The following is a 17,788-nucleotide window of genomic DNA, read 5'->3' on the forward strand; positions in this document are numbered from 1 at the left end:
ATTCTGTCTATCTCAATGGCTATTCTAAAAATGTGTTTCCATTTAGGTCAAAGGACATTCCAAACAAAGTTAAAGTAATCAGAACAAACATATAGAAAGGTAGAAGTGTAACGTGTTGTGCACTTGCACAGCAACACAAAATTCTACAGTAATCTTTTTGAGAAATATAAAAAATCATACTTTAGAGAAATAATTTGGTTAAAAAAAATTTTCCTGATCTTAGTTTTTATACCTACTATTGTCATTCCTCTCATTCACATGATTTACAGATTCTAGTTTTATAAGCCATAGTAAAAAGCAATAAGCAGTAAAACTAGGAGGTTTCCAGGGGAGAGCCTGAACCAGTAGCTCTGTTTTGACATGATATGATAAATATCGATTCATCTGGCTGTTAGGCCTTTCTACTGGATTATCCCAAGTCAGTTTTTATTACTGTGAGCAGAGACACACAGAGGTGTACCAAAGGGTTCACCACAATTAGCAAACAGTAGTACCCATGTGGAGCCTCAGGCTTGTGACAGCTACACACCTGGGAGCCTTCTGCACAGCCTGCCTCCTCCCAGCAAAGGTGGGCTTTGCTACTAAAGGCTTAAGAAAAGACTAGAAAGTTCTCCTCCCAGAAAATGTAAGCCCAAATACATAGCACCTGAGATCATTTAATTTGTTGGCATCAAGTCATACCTGTAGGTATATAGAGAAAAGAAAGGCCAGGAAAGGAGGTTTGGCAGGAATATTTGTTCACCATACATTTTTTCTAACCAGGGGAAGTAAAAGATAATTTTAAAGGATGACCCAGGATGGGAGCTGCATTGCTGCCTGCTCAGCTCTATGAGCAACTGGGCTCTCAGCAGGACCCCCATTTCCTCTGACACTCCTGTCCTTATCACACTTCCATCTGTCTCATGACTACCCAAGTGAAGAAGTGTGCCTTCCAAACGTCACTCAGGAGAGAGGAAAAAACCTTCCAGGTTTCTATGTGACAACCAGACTTCAGAGAAAACTCTCAAATATTTTGATGGAGCAGCACTTTTTACCAACAAAAGTACCAGGAAAAAAAGGTTATGATGGCTGACAAATACAGCTGCAGCCTTACCACTATCACATCTGCTATAGAAAATGAGAATTTAGAGGGCTGTTTCTGTTGGTACCACAAAGGGCTGAAGAGAGGGACTCTCAAAGGAACATGGTAGTACTCAGGATTTCCCTGCAGCATCTTCTCTGGGTACTTTGAGATTCTAAGGCCCCTGGCATGACCTTAAACTCTGCCCCTGCCACAAGCAACGAGAGGCAAAACAGCAGAGAGACTCCTCTTTTCTCTCAAAGCAAAGCTTTACTGCAAAAGGGATGATTTGTCCTGGAGTGCAAAAACAGCTCTGAGAAGAGCCAGCCCGTGTGATAGTTGCTATTTGAGTCCAGTCACAGGAGTGAGAAGTAGCTGAGAGGCTGTAACAGAACATATGGCAAAACGCAGTATGTGCTTCCCTGTGCTGCTTCAGAGGCAGCTGTGAGATTTTCCTGGTGAGCACTACCAGGCACAGACTGGCTGTGGAGAAGTTCTTGCAGCCCCTGGCAAGAGCACCTCTCCTCTCCTTTCTCCTATTTTCTGACATTTCCCTTAAGTTTCTAAACTCTCACCCATTCTCCTTCCTCAGAGCAACTGCACACAAGGGCTGCATTATGCACTGGGAGATAAGGGAAATGGTGAATCATGAAAACCAGTAATTAATGCTGAAATTCCATATGTGGTGGGATTTTTTAATCCATTGCATAAGATTAGTGTTTTCTATAGATATTTTTTCCAGTAAAAGACTAGGCTTTCTCCTACAGCTAAAATAAAAAGCAAACTCTGAAACAGCACCAAACCCATAATCTTGGTAATCATTCTCAGTAATGCAATTTTCCCACAAAAATTTACTTATTCTGGCAAGCTCCAAATCTGTGTAGCAATTACCACTGGCATAAGGGATATCAGCACTGATTTTAGTGAGAGTAAAATGGCTTCTGCAGTGTTCTTAGAGGAAAAGTAGATATATTATAGAAGAGGCCTTACATAATAACCTTTTTGTAAAGCTTGGATGGCAAGATGATTCTGTAAGACACTGAAGTCACATGTCATTAATCAGAAATGACAGTCTTTATTCATGTATATTTGACTGAAACTGCATAATTTTAGCCTCCAATAGCCCTGAATAAATGACCCTAAGTATAGCACTTTTTCAAATTGACAGTGATTGATGATGGACCAAAAAATTATGAACACTGAAGAAGTAAACATAAAAACAGTCAAACCCTTTACTATCACACAGATTTCTTGTTTTCACTTTTCTGACTCTTTCACTCATTTTTATCTCTATAACCTTGCTCATCATGCTTTAATATTTTTTATGCTGCTGCATTTGTTGCATTCTGCCTACAGTGCCCCCACACTAAACCCTGAGCTTGCTGAAAGATTCATTCAGATAAATGGAATTGATTTCATATTTTCCCATTCATGAAAAGAGTCTTTAAAGTTAGAAACTCTTTATGCAGTATGAAACTAAAGAAACTGATTACTTCTAGACAGCATTTATCTACATCTCTTGACAAAACTGCAGAGCACTTACTCACATGAGCAGCATTTCTTACAGAATGAGTGGTTAACCAGCCTCACCAGAGTTGCAGCAGCCCTGGAGCTTCCAAGTCCCTTTTATAAACACAAGCCACCTGCCTGACCATGGGATAAATAATGTAAATAATGTTCTCTAAGTAATTAAAACCCCACCCTATTGATCGTTTTACAAACCACTATGTGCTCACACTAATTGATGAAATAGTAAAGAGAAACTGGAACCTAATTAAATTCATTGTGCATAAACTAGTGCTCGTCCGTAGCAGTATCCACTGCTGGAATTAATCACTGACCCCACCTCAGACCCAGCACTGTGCCTCAACACCAGCTGATGCTCCCTACATGGAGAGGACACAGAACTGAGCCTGGAATTAAATAGTTTCTATACCTTCCCCAAAGGGTCTGCCTATATTGGAGCCTGAGTTTGTGGCACGACATCTATACTCGGGACAGCATGAACAAGCACCCCTGGCAGAGGGGGTTCTGCTATTTGCTGGTAGGGCTGGTGCACCTCTCTGGGTCACCAGGATGGGACCAGCTGGGAGATGAGAGAAAAGCAAGTGCTGCCCTCCACCTACTCCCTCTGCCCCTGCAATCAGTCACCAGCAAGACATGGTTTCTGATTTCAGATGGGCTTCAGATGGTTTAATCTACAAAACAGATTTCATGGCATGAGCGAAGAGACTGAGCAAGGGGAAAGCCAGTGGTTTGCAAAATGTAAAAACATTTGGATGTATCTTGTAATTCAGCTCCTGACAAAAAGTTTTAACATCTGAAGATTAAATTAGAAATAGGAGGTGGCTGTATTTTTTTCTCTTCAGACTGGGCATTGGCCAAGTATGAGCATCGTCCAGAAATCACCATGGCCCTGCTATTTAATTTTGCCACTGAGGCTGATGGTTGGGTCCATCACATACTGTTTGATTCCCCTCACAATCCTCAGGGCTGAGTGTGTGGCAGTGGTTAGTCATCCTGGCAACTGAAACACAGTTCTAGATGCTGCTTTTATCTGGTAGTTTACAGCAACACAAATCCCTTCTGCTTCTCAGGTTCAAATGAAAAGTTTGGGGGTTTTGTTTAGTTTTGTGGGTTTTTTTTAAGCCAAAAATATCTTGTTTTTCATAAGAGCTGGCAGTTGTTATGAAGATAAAAATTAACTTTAACACTTCCAATTTGTATTAATTCACTGTATTCCAAAGCTTTGAAATGATTCTGGGAGATTAAAATTCTGCATGGTTTCATTAGGATGCACGTGCTGCTAGACTGTATAAAATGAAAGACTTTTATTATCACTTTTCCCTATCATGAGAGTGACTTTCATATTGGATTAATAAGGCTAATATTGCCACTGCATTATCACTTTATGAAAATTTGCTAATGAGATTTGAAATTGCTTAATGAAAATATCCCAGTTCTTCCAAACACCTACCCTGCTGACCACCTGCTGAAAGCTGGACTGCACGGCCACTGCAGAAATGGGAGCGAGTACCTGATGAGGAAATCCTTGATTTTCTCCCACACTGCATCATGTCATGTCATTCCACATCAAGGTCCCCTGAGTTACACCACGTTGGCCTAGTTTAGGGCTTCACACAGTGTAACAGAAGGTGACAGGGTGCAATCCAAGCAATGAACTCTAAGGATGCTGTTGCCTCATTAAAGCACTTGTGCAACAGGGCTGGATGCTGCCACAATCAATATTCCCGGTCTGCTGAACCCCAAACCCCACTCAGAGCCCACACCTCTCTCCAAACTGGGGTGGCCAGACCATGCTGCAGGCAGTGGGAGTACAGGGGGAAATACCCTCACACAGACCTGCTGATGCTTCCTATATTTCAAAATAAAAATTAAAAAATCCAAAAACCAAAACAAACCAACAGCAACAGCAGTTATTCCCTGCTAGTTACTTTGAACAGTTTCCGCTTTGGGACTAAATATGAGAGGCTTTTTTTTTTCCAGTTTTAAGCTTAGCTTGTCCCACTTTGCTATTCCTTGCCCAGAGGAAGCATAACGATGGTTTGGACAGTTAGAGAAGTAGCTGCCCTTATGAATTTGCAAGAGGGAAGATCTTGGAGGCATTTACCACTGGGAGACGCCCAGGAGCACTTTGGGACTAGAAAACAATTGTGATAGATATACAGACCAAGTCCATATATTTGCAACAGATCATTAAAGAGGACCACTTTTCACTTCTTAAAATAATTGCTGAAGGCCATCTGACTCCTCTGGAAAGCAATAAAGGTCCACTTTTTCCTCACTTCCAGCTGTCAGAGTTTTCTACTGGGCCATGAAGACAAAGAGAAGAAAAGCTGGAAAAGTCTTGGTCATAATTCTGCATTCCGTGGCACGACTCTCAGCCATGGAATTATGCAACAGAGGAATCTGTCCTCGGGTGTCTACTTTTCTCCTGCCATGTGTCATGGCTTGTATTGCTGCATTCAATGCCCAGTGAAACAAAAAGAGCTCTCTCTGTAGCAGCATTTGGGTTGACATTAGCTGTGTGAAGGGCTCTGTACAGGGAGCAGTGTGCTGTGCTCCAGGAACCACCAAATGCCAGTGTTTATCCAGCAGGAATCTGGAGCATCTGAATTTCGCTTTTGACTTTTTTCCGTTTATTTTTTAACTATCTTTTCACCCAAGTGAAAAACTTACAGGGGAGAGCCACTATGCATTTTAAATACAGATTAGTGAGCAGATGTTAATTCAGCCCAAACAATCACCATGAATTTTTGTTTAGACCACAAGAAAGATGAAGCTGCTACTAGAGTGTGCATGCACATGTTGCACATCAGGGTCACCCTACTGCAGGTTTTAATGCAGAAACCCCAATTTTAGATGCACAGCCACAGTAAAACTGATAGGTCCCTTAGGTTAAGCAGTTCTGCTTTCACACTTGGCTCCTGGTGCCCCTTGGATTCACACCAGCTAGGATTCACACACACTCCAGAGACCTCTGATGTCCAACTGAGGCCATTAGCAGTCGTTTCCAAGCTTATAGACCAGAACATTTTAGATTTACTTTTTGGTTTCTCTTTACTTCCCTCCAGGTTGGTATGATTTCACAAAACATCTGGGAAACATACATACCTTGATTTGAGCACTGTGCCAAAAGCAGGTGGCTCAATTGGTTATGTCATTATTTAGTCAATCCCCTGCACAAAAAGCATAAACAAAGTTACATGAATCAATGTTAATGAAATATTAAATCAAGGACTCCCAAACAGTATACATATATTGATCTGACACGGAAAACCACAGAAATGAGCAAAACCCCAGTGCCTGAGCCAACCTCCAACATGGACATAAGGGACTCGGAGCTCCTCATTCTCATTCACACAAAGGTTACTGAGGCTTCACTGGTAACATAAAGATACCTCAGAGGGGATATAAATATTCAATCCTTAAGGCCCATTTATATTGCTAGAGGGGGGTAAAGTGGCCTTAGGGTAAATGAGAATTAAGATAATAGATTTTAAGGCCAGAAGGGATCACTGTGATTACTTAGTCTGACCGTAGAGTTTTACTCAGTAATTCATTTGTTGAGTTGATGCCTTCTGGTAGCAGAAGTGCATCTCAGTGCCACAGGTATTTACTGTCCAGTGAGCCATAAGGATATTTTGTAATTAATATGCCAAGGCTACACAGTGAAGTGAAGTGCTCTTGTGGTATCCAGACATCCCACATGTAAGAGCTGGGTCCCTTCTGTTTGGGCTACATCCCACCAGGCTGGGAGTGTCCAGGCTAATACTACCACTTGAGCATTTTGGCTGAGGTACAGCAACAGAAGGAGCAGTCAGGACAGCCATTCAAGGAAAGTACATACGAGGAACTTGTTCTTCAATGGTTAAGGCAACTGATTCACACGTATGCAGGTCACAGCCTGAAAGCAGAGACTGTGTGCCCCTGTTCTGCTGCTGATGCTCGTGGTCATTGGTGCTGAGAAATACGGTGCTGAGACACACAGCTCCAGCAAAAAGTGAGAAGCTGGGAAAAGATTAGCACCGAGGTGGATGCAGTAGTTGCAGTCTGGAATGCAAGAGGATGCAGCACCTGACAATGGGGCTCATCTCCCCATCCTTCTGGGTACAGAAGTTCATATGCACAGTGCTAGGTCAAGCTCTTTGTGCTCTAGGTGACCTACTTTTTAAAAAATTGGTCTTAAAATGTAGGCCCTTGAAAAAAAAAACAGATGCTGCAAGTGAGCTGAACAATCTTGGGTAATTAAATTGTAATAAAAAATTTGCTTCATTCATTAACTATGGTAATTGACCAAAAAGCAATAGGACACCTGCTATTTTCATTATAACTGCCCTGATATAATTCAGGATGCAATCTCCATGTGGAACAGGTCATTTAAATTTAACATGGCTTCAGATTATTGTATTAAACAGTTCATAAATATCTTCACTTTTTATTTCCAATCACTGCTTTCAACAGAGTTTGACTAAAGCTGTATCCTTAGCCCAGGATTTAAAACAAACAGCATTTCACCAGATTTCAAGGAGTATTCTTATCTTCTTTTTCTCATTCCTCTTGGACCTATCTAGCATGAAACGTAGTCTTTATAAATCTCTCAATGATCAGTGGCTGTTGCCTTCTATTTTGTTTATTTGTTATTTAAATGTGATAATGTACCACATTATTATTTTTATTATTTACAATGTGCCAATAGATGGAAGTGTCTCCCCTACAGAGTACTGTCTGACAAACAGATACACTGGAGATGCAAAAGAGTTTCTATTTTTCAGCAGAGGGTTTTTCTTTACATCCTGTAGAAGAAGGATTTATTGTCTAAATGTATGGATGTCAATGCTGAGCCAATTCTGCAGCCCAGTCAGACAGGGCTCTTCTTGCAGTAATGTATTTACCCAAATACCAATCATTGTTGCAATTGGATGCAAGGATCACAAAAAACATGTTTCTTGCAGGTTTAATTTAAGTAGAAATGGAGTAGTAATAAGTAAAAAGAGAAAAAAATAAGATGAATTCATATGAAGTAACCTTTTCAGTGTGGTTTTTTTTACTGTAAAAACTACCCCAAAGCTCCTAACTTGTATCTTGAGAATTTTAGCTAAGCTGCTTCTTGGCCATGTTTTGAAAGGGCTCTGCTTATTTTCAGTTTCAGCTGTACAACTTGTACAGCACATTGAATGATTTAACCAAGCAGATTTAAAGTTCAGTAGACAGTGTTCTTTGTTAGATTTTAGTCACATACCAAATTCAATAGACTCTGCTGCAGGCGTGCGTCAAAATGCCAGGAAGGCATGAGACATTGTTGAATATGTTGGAGTTTATTGTTTAGAAAAAATTAAACTTGGTCCCTCATTCAATCTTTTTAATTAAATAGTCATACTCTAAAGCTCAAGAGACAAAGGGAAAGAGAGAATAAAGACAGTTGTTCTGTAAAACACAACCGATATTTCTTTATATCTGTATTGAACCAGCCAGTATATGTCATCTTTTCTAAAAATAAATACAAGTGTTTTGGGTAAATGTGTGCCAAGCAATGAATTATCATCACTACTGCTAGCTATTACCTGCATAAGATCATTAACAAACAGACAGCTTTTCTGCATAAATAGAGGTCTGTTTGTTTCCTAATAAGAACTGCCATCATATTCTCTGCTGGTGAGTTGGAAAACAAGTCTTAGATCTCTCTCTAAAGACCTCACACAAAAACTGAACAGCCATATGTGATAGCTACCTAAAAATCAAGTCATTTTTCTGTTCCCTGTCTGCAAATTTGTCCTTAAATATGAATACTAAGCAGACTGTATGCCAGATCCTTAACATTAGGCATCAGCATTAAATTGCTTAAGCCCAGAGAACTGAGTCTGCTGAGCCTCCCATGCCAAGGAATCCACTCAAAGGCCACTATTAATAGTCTGACCACAAACCAGACCCACTGGATTCAGAGTGGGAACACTTGAAAAGCGCTCAAAGTGTGGGCAACGACACCACCGAAAACCAGCAGCCTTTAAGTTTGTCACCCCTGTGATGCTGGAAGGATGCTCCCTCTCCAGGGGTCACAGTGGGAAACATGCTGCTCACCAGCAGATTTATGCCTGCAGTCTGTTAAAGCATGAAAGCAAAATTTTAATTTCAGGCCATCCATGGGACATGGCCCTTTCCACTCTGTGCCATGTTTGCCCAGACAGTAAAGCATGTCACCAACCTACATTAAAAATAACAATGGTTTTGGCTGCTCTCTGGCATTGACTGTAAGATCATCAAAATAACTAACAACAGAAAGAATAAATCTCTTTTATCCTAGTAAATGCTAAATTGTGTGACAGAAGTGCTTAATTCTTGCAAATGTAATGAGAATGGGAAATGGTACAAATTCTAAACTATTGAATTACAATCTTTAAATCATAATCCAGTTTTCTTACTTGCAACCTTAATTCACAGTAAATTCCAGCAAACCAGTCAGTAACTCTTTAGATTGGACTTCTTAATATTCATATTCTTAATTATCTATTTAATGTGGGTAGAAAGAGTTCATTATTTCTCTTCACTCCTATATATTTAAATGTAAACCAAAGTTTTACATGGTTATGACCAAAATATGCACTATTGTCTTATACAAAACTGTGAGGTCAGTAGTCACATAATTAATGGGGATCAAATGGGAGCCATGGTTGTAGAAGCAGGAGCCTCCATCTGTTATTATTGAAACTGAGCATTACTTGGCCAGTTTGTCACAGCAGGGACAGGTCAGTGTTGAGGGTACTCAACTTTAGTAGTATTTGAACCATAAAATAAGGAAATACTGCTAATGTACCTACAGTTTGACAATGAAAGAAAATTAGTAGTTATTGTTCAGTGCTTGACAATCAAGCTTAAGGCTTGGAAGAAGCTAACTTAATGCAGTAAATTTTCCCACTTAGCCTTCCATTGCCATGGATTTTGCTTATAGAATTTGTTCATGAAACTCAGTTTTGGCCTCCCCATTCTGAAAATTTCTAAAGCCAGAGTAACCTTTGCAGTGGTTTTAAAATTAGTCCTTTTAACAGAAGACTTAAAAATAGAGGTCGCAAAAGTTTACCCAGCCCATTCTCCAGTGTCAAACACCAGCTGCTCTGGTGGGAGGGTAAACACAAGAAACACACTTCATGCTCTTTTCCCAGACTGCCTTCCAATCTCTCATAAATTTTATCAAGGGGGCTTCGCAAACCAGAAATGGTGCCTTTGTGTTGAAGAAACCTGAATGGATTTTCTTTGGTGACTTACCAGTCCACCCTTTGAGCCCTCATAAACTTTTAGCATCCTGTCAGGAGGAGTCCAGCACGTTGAATATCTATTCTGCAAGAGCAGTGGGATGACTGGGCCAGGTGCTGTACAGAAAAGTAGCGCAGGACTTAACCTCTTCCATTTATCCATCAAAGCAGGTATTTAGCTGAGAGTACAGCAGCGATGTGGCAGGGGTTTTTTGTTGGGGCTTTTTTGTGTTTTTTTTTTTTTTAAGCAGAAGTTAACTTTTTTATTCAGTTGAACAGGCTTGAGGTAAATTCTACCAACTTTCATTTTCAAACAACAATAACCAATAATCACTTACAATCCAGGTGCTGGGGAGGTGTGCAAGAACCTTTTAAAATGTAAAATAGCATGATTCTGTGACAAATAGAAAGGAAATTATTTTCAGTCTAAAAGCAGTTGGAAAATTCCTGATGTGTACTCATTAAAAGTGCCTTCAAGATATCAAGACAGGCTTTCTCTGTAAATGCCAGATGAATAAGAATGGTAAGCATCAACCATGATGTATAAAGCGCTTCAATGAATGCAGTTGGGTTTAGTTTATGCTGCTGGGTTGGATTTTTTAAGCATATCTCTGTTGCTTAAAAAAGCTGTATATGTACCAAAAGTGGGAAAGGAGTAAGGAAGAGAAACTAATCCCACTCCTTTGTAAAGAAAACCCAGCAATATTGATTGGCCTTTGTGACCAAATATTGGGACAGTGCAGGCAGCACTTTTTTTTTTGTGGCTCTTTCATTGCTTGCATGTGGAAAGCGAGACACTACACTCACAAATATGTGATTCAAGTCATACTATAAGGGGAAACAGTATCAACTCCTTCAACATCCCCAAAGTTTTCCCAACCCCAGTATTGTTCACAATCAATCATGCAGGGCTGCAAAGCTAAACAGGACTCACTGGGCTCCGAGTCAAACGGCCTTCCCCTCACTACCAGCAGGCATATAAGCACAGCTCTGAGTCATAATAATTCTTTTATGTTATAAAAGTACCAAAGGTGCTCTGTCAAGATTTGGTCCAGTAGCACCAAAGCCATTGTGAGCTTTACAATGGATTTCAATAGGTGATGGCTAAACTCCCACTGGCACTGAACTAAAAGTATAGGCTGGAAATTCAATATATGATAGTGTAATGGGTTAATGAATCTTTATTCAAGTGCTGTTTAATTCACAGAGGAATCATCTATCTACTCTGCTCCAAGGACTCAGTTTCTTACAGTTCCTCACCAGCAAATCTCAGTCACAGCACATTTTCCTTGAGCTGCAGATGATCAGCCACTCACCTCTGCTTTTCCACACAGGAAACCCAGGAGGATGTTTTAGAGAAAGAGGTACAGTTATCAGCATTTAAACAACCCAGACATTAATTAATCACCCAGAATAATAGTGACCTGGTTCAGCTATTTATGAAGTCACCTATTTAATCTGTTGCTTCAGTTTTAACAAAAACCTCTGTGACAAAGTTTTCTTTTTGCTTCACTTTGTATAGAGTGAAATCTTTAACACAATCCAAAGCCAAAATAAAACATCATTCCTTTGTGAATTCCCATTATTCCTGTTTTCAAGGTCTGGAGAAAGAGATGGATTATGAGCAGTTACAGGCTCTTCTGCTGTTCTTAAATCCTAATTGTTTCATGCTCAAGAAGTTACTTCATAAGGAGCTTAACTTTGAGCATGTGCTTAAGAGCCATCGAATCCAAGGTGAGCAAGGTGAAGTGTCAGGACGCTGGCAATCAGAAATGCTCTCTTGGTGAGCCACAGGTACCTTTAACTTCTCTGCAGGTACACAGATTGACAGAGGGCATTAATACCTGTGGGAGACTTAGAATGCTTTGATTTGATCTGGAGTTTTATTGGTGTTTATAATTTTCCTGTAATTAAATCTATGAAATTTAAGTAGATTTTTACATCTAAAAATGTGCTGAATTGGTACCACCTGAATGTCAATAGGCCTGAAGACGTGCTTTTGCAGTGCACAGTACGGGCTGAAATACAACCAGAGCAGGGCCTGCACAAGCCCACAGCCCTATTCCATAGAGAACTTTCCCTCATGTCTCAGGGATTTTCTGTGATGATCCTGAAAGTCACATTACCATCAACATTGCCTGGCTGGGACTAGTTGGCTGTTGAGAACAAGCATCAGAGACTAATGATATGGCCTCAAGTCTGCATAAAAATGAGAGTACTGAACCAGTGGTAACAAACAGAAAGTAACATTTGCCCTCAAGAACAAGACTTGGATAGTGACTGCACATGCCCTGTGCCCTGCAGGAATGCTGCAAGCCTGTCATGTTATTCCCAGCTGAACATTATGAGCAACAAATGCAATTCTGGAGGAATTTTTGCTGTATGTGAAAGCTCATACAGTCATAATTTTGAGTGTTCTTTATCTTTCTTTTTGGGGGGTTGGGTTGGGGTTTTTTTGTTGATTTTTGTTTTGTTTTTTTTTCCCAGTACTCTCAAACAACCTGAAAGTTATTTTATTTCTTTATTGTATGGTTTCTTGACTAATTCAGCTTTGCTTTTCCTGTGCTCTCTGTTGAGACAGTACCCTGTGAAATACTCCTGGTTTGCTGAACCAATGATGCTGATACAGAGTGCTCGGGTGTCCTTGCATTTTCTTGGCTCCCAGATATTCATTGGAGGAGATCTGTGGAATTAAAACCATGCTTCCCCTTATGAGTGCTGATTTGGAATCTTTGTTCCAAGTAGGGCAGCTGCTTCTTAGGGTTTCTTAAGGGTGCATATTATCCTAGAATACATAGTATATGTGGTTTGTCCCAATTTATGTGGATGACCAATTTCTAGTCATCTCCTTTTCTTTAGTTCTCTTTCAGGCTTTAATAGCAGCAGAGGGGAGAGCTTGAGCAGTGCCCACCTTCCACCTGGCATCACCTGAAATTACCCTAGATGGGAGCCACAGCCCTGCAACAGACAGGCTCCCACAAGGATTGTGTAACTTTCCAAAGAGGTGACCTTCCTCTGCTGCTCAGGTTTCTGGTATCTCAGTCTATCTGTTTGATTGGTCCTCTTGTGCTCCTGGCTCCCTTGAAATGGCCCTGGAGAACAATGAGTTACTACCTGAGATAAAAGAGATAAGACAAACAGCTTTGCCAACCCAGATGGAAAGGATTTGAAATCACCTTTATCACATTTTTTCTGTTAACCAAAACTCCTGTTCAGCTAGGAACACTACAGGTATTTTGCATTTTTTACAAATAAGGCTCCTCATACTAATAACAGCTTTTACAAGTATAATTGCATTGTAGTTCTATAAAATGTAATACAATACTTACACTTTCCAAATACATGATAGTAATTGTGAATAATTACACAAAATTCCTGGCCTTTTTTATGGCTATTTCTAACTCTGAGTTTGTGCACACTATATAAACACCATCTGTAGAGAATGGAAGACAACTTCTGTTGGAGCACAGATACACAGGAGTGTATCATCAACTTTTCAGTGAGCATCCAGTTAAACAGCTATTGTCTGTACCTTCTTGTAAACTACACTAATTCAGTAACTTACCCTTTTGGATTCACACTCTTGCTTTATTGCAGCCAAGCTTACAGACCTCCAGTACTTTCTGTTTATTGCCAGAACATTTATGCATATATCCCTTATCGCTGACTCCACCTCCATGGGCTCCATCCAGAACGTGTATCACCACATCCTGCCCCAGCCCTTCCATGGGCGGGTGTGATTATGTACCAGCAGTTGATACAGAGCAGTGGTTCCAAATTCTTGCTGTGAAAAGCTTTTGAGGTGCTTCAGTAGTAGGCTGCTAGTTGTGAATACCAAAGCAGGGGTTTTCCCCTCTGCAGAGGCCCCTTCTTAAGTATGAAGTACAAACAATGAAAATGAAAAGCAATAAAAAAAAGAGAGATCTGGGCTTTGAATGCTTCTTAGGGTCAAGCACTAAACCCTCTTTTGACAGCTACACAACCCACACTTGTTCTCCTCAAGAGAATTTGACCTCAAGTAAGGAATTGAACAAAGTGCATATTTTGTCTACAGTGGACAAAAGCAACAAACTGCAGATAAACTATACGGACAATGATAGGGATGAAACCCCACATTCTCGCAATGAAACCCCAGTATGATCTATGCAAATTTAAAAAAAAACAACAACAAAGTATTTCTGATTTCATTGACTTTGCGTTGTATGGCAGAAGGTTAATCAAACTAAAGCATTATATTTCTCCTCTGTTATTGATTAACTAAAGGCAAATAACATTATCATTTTGCTTAATGCATTTAAATCACAAATATATCCCCAGATGCTCTGCACGAGCACTTTGCAGATTTCAGTGGAAACTGTTTACATGCTGAAACATTGAGCCTGGATAGAAACACTTTGCTGTGATAGCAACACACAGTCAACAGTTTTCATTTTCTCAATTCAGAAGAAAAAATTGCTGTTCCTCCCTCTTCTTCAAATTCTCTTTCTGCAAGAAATATTCCTACGTCATTGGAAAAAAATGACAAGCTTGCTCATAATGGCAGCATTTTTGTGTCCATTTTCAGCTAAGCCCTGGTCCAAAGTCTCCTGAAATGATTGGGATTATTTCTACTGGCTTCATGGCCTCATATAGTTCTCAGCATGCTGCAAAGTTGGTTTGAATTTTTAATAGGTCCAGTAGTGTTGCTTATGCAGAGAATTTGGCCTACTGGCCCAGGGGTGATCTCCTGCCCTGCTGAGTGGCTGCAGTTACACAGTCGATGGCCAAAAGATGCACTGGTCCATGATGGGCTGATCTGCTCCCTTTCAAATTATCACTTGTATCTTGCATTGACTTTTAACACTAAAGTGATGTGAAATGAGATAAACACGGGACCTGTGCTGCAGCCACACCCCTACATCCTGCTGTGCCCTGGGTGCTGAGACTGGCACTGATTCCTCATGGGGAGCTGCCTGTTGTGCAGCTGAACAGCCAGAGATGCAGAATCATGCACGATTTTTTTTTCTGATTAGCAGCTTTGAAAATGGAAAGAAATAATCAAGGCAAACTCCTCCTTCAGTTTAAATCCAAGTACAACTTCAATAAACATCAACAGGAGTGAACGGGAGAATATTATATATGCATCATCATTTTTCTTCAAAAAAGTTTAATTTGTCCAAGCCTGAGAGCAAGCTCTGGCCATTTTTTGAAGTGAATGATATGGATTTACTTTGCATTGGGTTACAGAAAAAAAGGGAAGGAAAAAGAAAGATTGCTCACCCCTTATAGAGATACAAGTATCTAAAGTGACACTTGGAATTACCTCTATTTCACCATGGGCTCAAGTTCTGCCATAATACACTATCTGCTGTAAATGACCACAAAACACTTATAGATTTGTCTGCCATAATACTGTAAGGGAGAAAGTCCGTTTACACAAGGATGATAATTATCACTAGCTTCATCCATATTGTGTCAGTGCCAAGGCATGCTAAGCTGTAACCAAATCCTTTGGCAGTCCATGCTGCAAAGCACCTAGGCACATTAACCCAAAAATCCCCAAATGCATGCCTCGGTATATTTTAGACATTTGCCACATACAATTAAGTGCACACACCTGAGCATCTCTTTATTAAAAGATGCATGTATTGTGTATGTGTGTAATCTATTAATTTCCTTGTGATTGGCAGAAGCAACAGGAAGGGCACCAGAAAGAGGAGAAGCACTTCAGGATGAGCTTTCCACAGGTGGTGGGCAGGGTGCAAGAGTTGGCATGGGGCAAGTAAGCTCTGGTTGCTCCTAGTTTCTCTTAGCAAAGCAGAGAGAAATGTGGAAAGGGAGAACAGGAAAAATAAGAAGCTGGGAGGGAATATGATTTGGTTGGTGGCACAGTGCAGCTACACAGCTCTTTGGTCCTGTACCACAAACAGCAAAATGCTCAATGCCCTGTGCTGTGGGCACACAGGGCATGGCATCTTCACACAAGGCTGGAATGCACACATGCACTGCTCACTACTATCAGTTTATACTTATATATATACATACACACCAGGGCAGCAGTGAGAGGCTCCTGATCAGCAGCTGATACAGTAGAATTTTCTGAAGTGGGCTCTTATTTTCAGACACAATATTGTGCAGTTCCAAAATTAAAAAGGAAAGAAAGACATGATACAGCTACTTAGTATTTTTTAAATATAATGGTCGATTCTCATGATCCATGGAACACCAAAACCAATTCCAAAATTAACTGCCTGTAACCACCAGCAAGAAAATCATAACACAAGGGATTTGTTATTTATGTACTTTGTGCTAATGCAATGTACATGTTTGTTATCAGTACACTATGGGATACAGAATTAAAATAAACCAGCCTGCAGTAACTACACCCTTTAGGCTTCACAAATATTGCCAGCAGGTATCTTGGTGCTTTGTTTGCCGGCATTTACTTCTCTGTTTTGTAAATACAAATATTTAGTTAAGGCATCTGCTCAGTCAAGAGCTGTGACTGCTGATCCAGGTAGAGGCTTTCAGACCTGTGCACAGAAGGAGCCCATCTAAATGACTGCATGTACAATTCACCATCAGGTTTATTCTTTACACAATTATGATGATTCACAGTCATTGAACCAGCACTAAGGTTAGATACCTGCACTTGAAAATGAAACCTGTGACTTGTTTAGAAGAGAATTTAATAAAGAAAACACCAAAAATGTAAAATAAGCTGTGTTACTTTTAGGTTCTGATTATTCTTATTATCAATACTTGGAACTGTTTGGAAAACAAATACAATGTTCTGCAGTTAGACCCCTGATCTATGAAAGCACTTGAGCAACTGTATAATGGAGCACATGAGTAGTCACTTTAATGAAATTACTACTTATATACATGAATTATCCACTCATTTTAAGTGATTTGCTGGATCAAAACCTTTATGTTACAATTAGAGCAGCAGAGTTAAAATGACAGTAACTCCAGTTTGGAGAAAATAATAGACCAAAGGTAACTGCATCATAAAGATATTCCCAGAGAGGAAAGGGAATAAGTGGTATCTGTAGGCAGTGCCCATATAGCTACATCACATCAAGTACAATTATCCAACTTTTTCTACACAAAAGATTAAAATTTAATTTCAAACCTTTCAAGGTTTGAACTTTTCTCCAAGACTTTGGTTTCTATGGGGGCTGAAGATGTTAATGCTCCAAGAATATGGACAAACCCCACTACTTAAAATCCCACTTCTGGCTTTTAACTGGGGTAAACAGAATGCATTATAAATCTCCAACATAGCCTATTGAAGTGTCAGAGCAGCTTTTCAAAGCAATACATTCACTTTTGAAAGATTTTAGTATTATAATCGAAAATTCTCTCCCTCCGATGCACCTGAGAAGCATTAACTTCTTGGTGACTTTAAGAACCAAATCCTTTAATACAAACCTAGCTTTTCCCACAGGCACTTGAAAATATTTAGCATTTTTTCAGTTGGATGCAATTTTCATAATAAAGTAGCTCACTCAGCTACCTGACACCACAGACAAAGACACAGAGTGAGCAGCTCCTGCCAACTTAGAGCATGATCGCAACCCTCAGTTACATATTAAGTAGGCTTTGAAACATCCAATTGCTCTAACAATTCAAGTAATTTATGTATTATATATTATTGTTGTACATTTTATTCATAGCTCATAACATATGTATGTTACTTCTGTAGCATCCAGGCACAACCTTTCCGTACCCCATGTCTTTCAGTCAACCTTAAGGGAGCATACAACAGATCTTACATTTAAGTAACATTTAAATTCTACCCTTTTGGGGGGGTTAGGATACTAAAGCAGCTCTTTGCTACTCTTCCAAACAGCACCAGCCATCCCTATTGATGCTGCTTTCTCTGTTCATTTAAATTTCACTGGCAAACCTTGCAGAAATGTATGGGAATGACATATATTTTGTTCTGTGCCAGAATACTCGGTCCAGTCTATCAAAT

The 17,788-nt window shown here is 39.9% G+C and overlaps 1 long non-coding RNA gene across 4 annotated transcripts in view; it reads right to left on the reverse strand.

Annotated features, from left to right (window-relative positions):
* The window catches only part of LOC139677652 (uncharacterized), a 42,887-nt gene extending 40,235 nt beyond the window's left edge, over positions 1–2,652 (reverse strand). For 2 of the 4 annotated variants that reach the window (XR_011698891.1, XR_011698894.1), the window contains exon 1: positions 2,604–2,646. This is a non-coding gene — a long non-coding RNA (uncharacterized lncRNA). Of the gene's footprint in view, positions 1–2,603 lie in introns of all 4 variants that reach the window. The other 2 variants (XR_011698892.1, XR_011698893.1) reach the window with 2 other exon arrangements.
* Positions 2,653–17,788: the final 15,136 nt, after the last annotated feature.

Source organism: Pithys albifrons, chromosome 12 (genome assembly GCF_047495875.1).
Source record: "Pithys albifrons albifrons isolate INPA30051 chromosome 12, PitAlb_v1, whole genome shotgun sequence".
In the NCBI taxonomy this organism is placed as follows: Eukaryota; Metazoa; Chordata; class Aves; order Passeriformes; family Thamnophilidae; genus Pithys; species Pithys albifrons.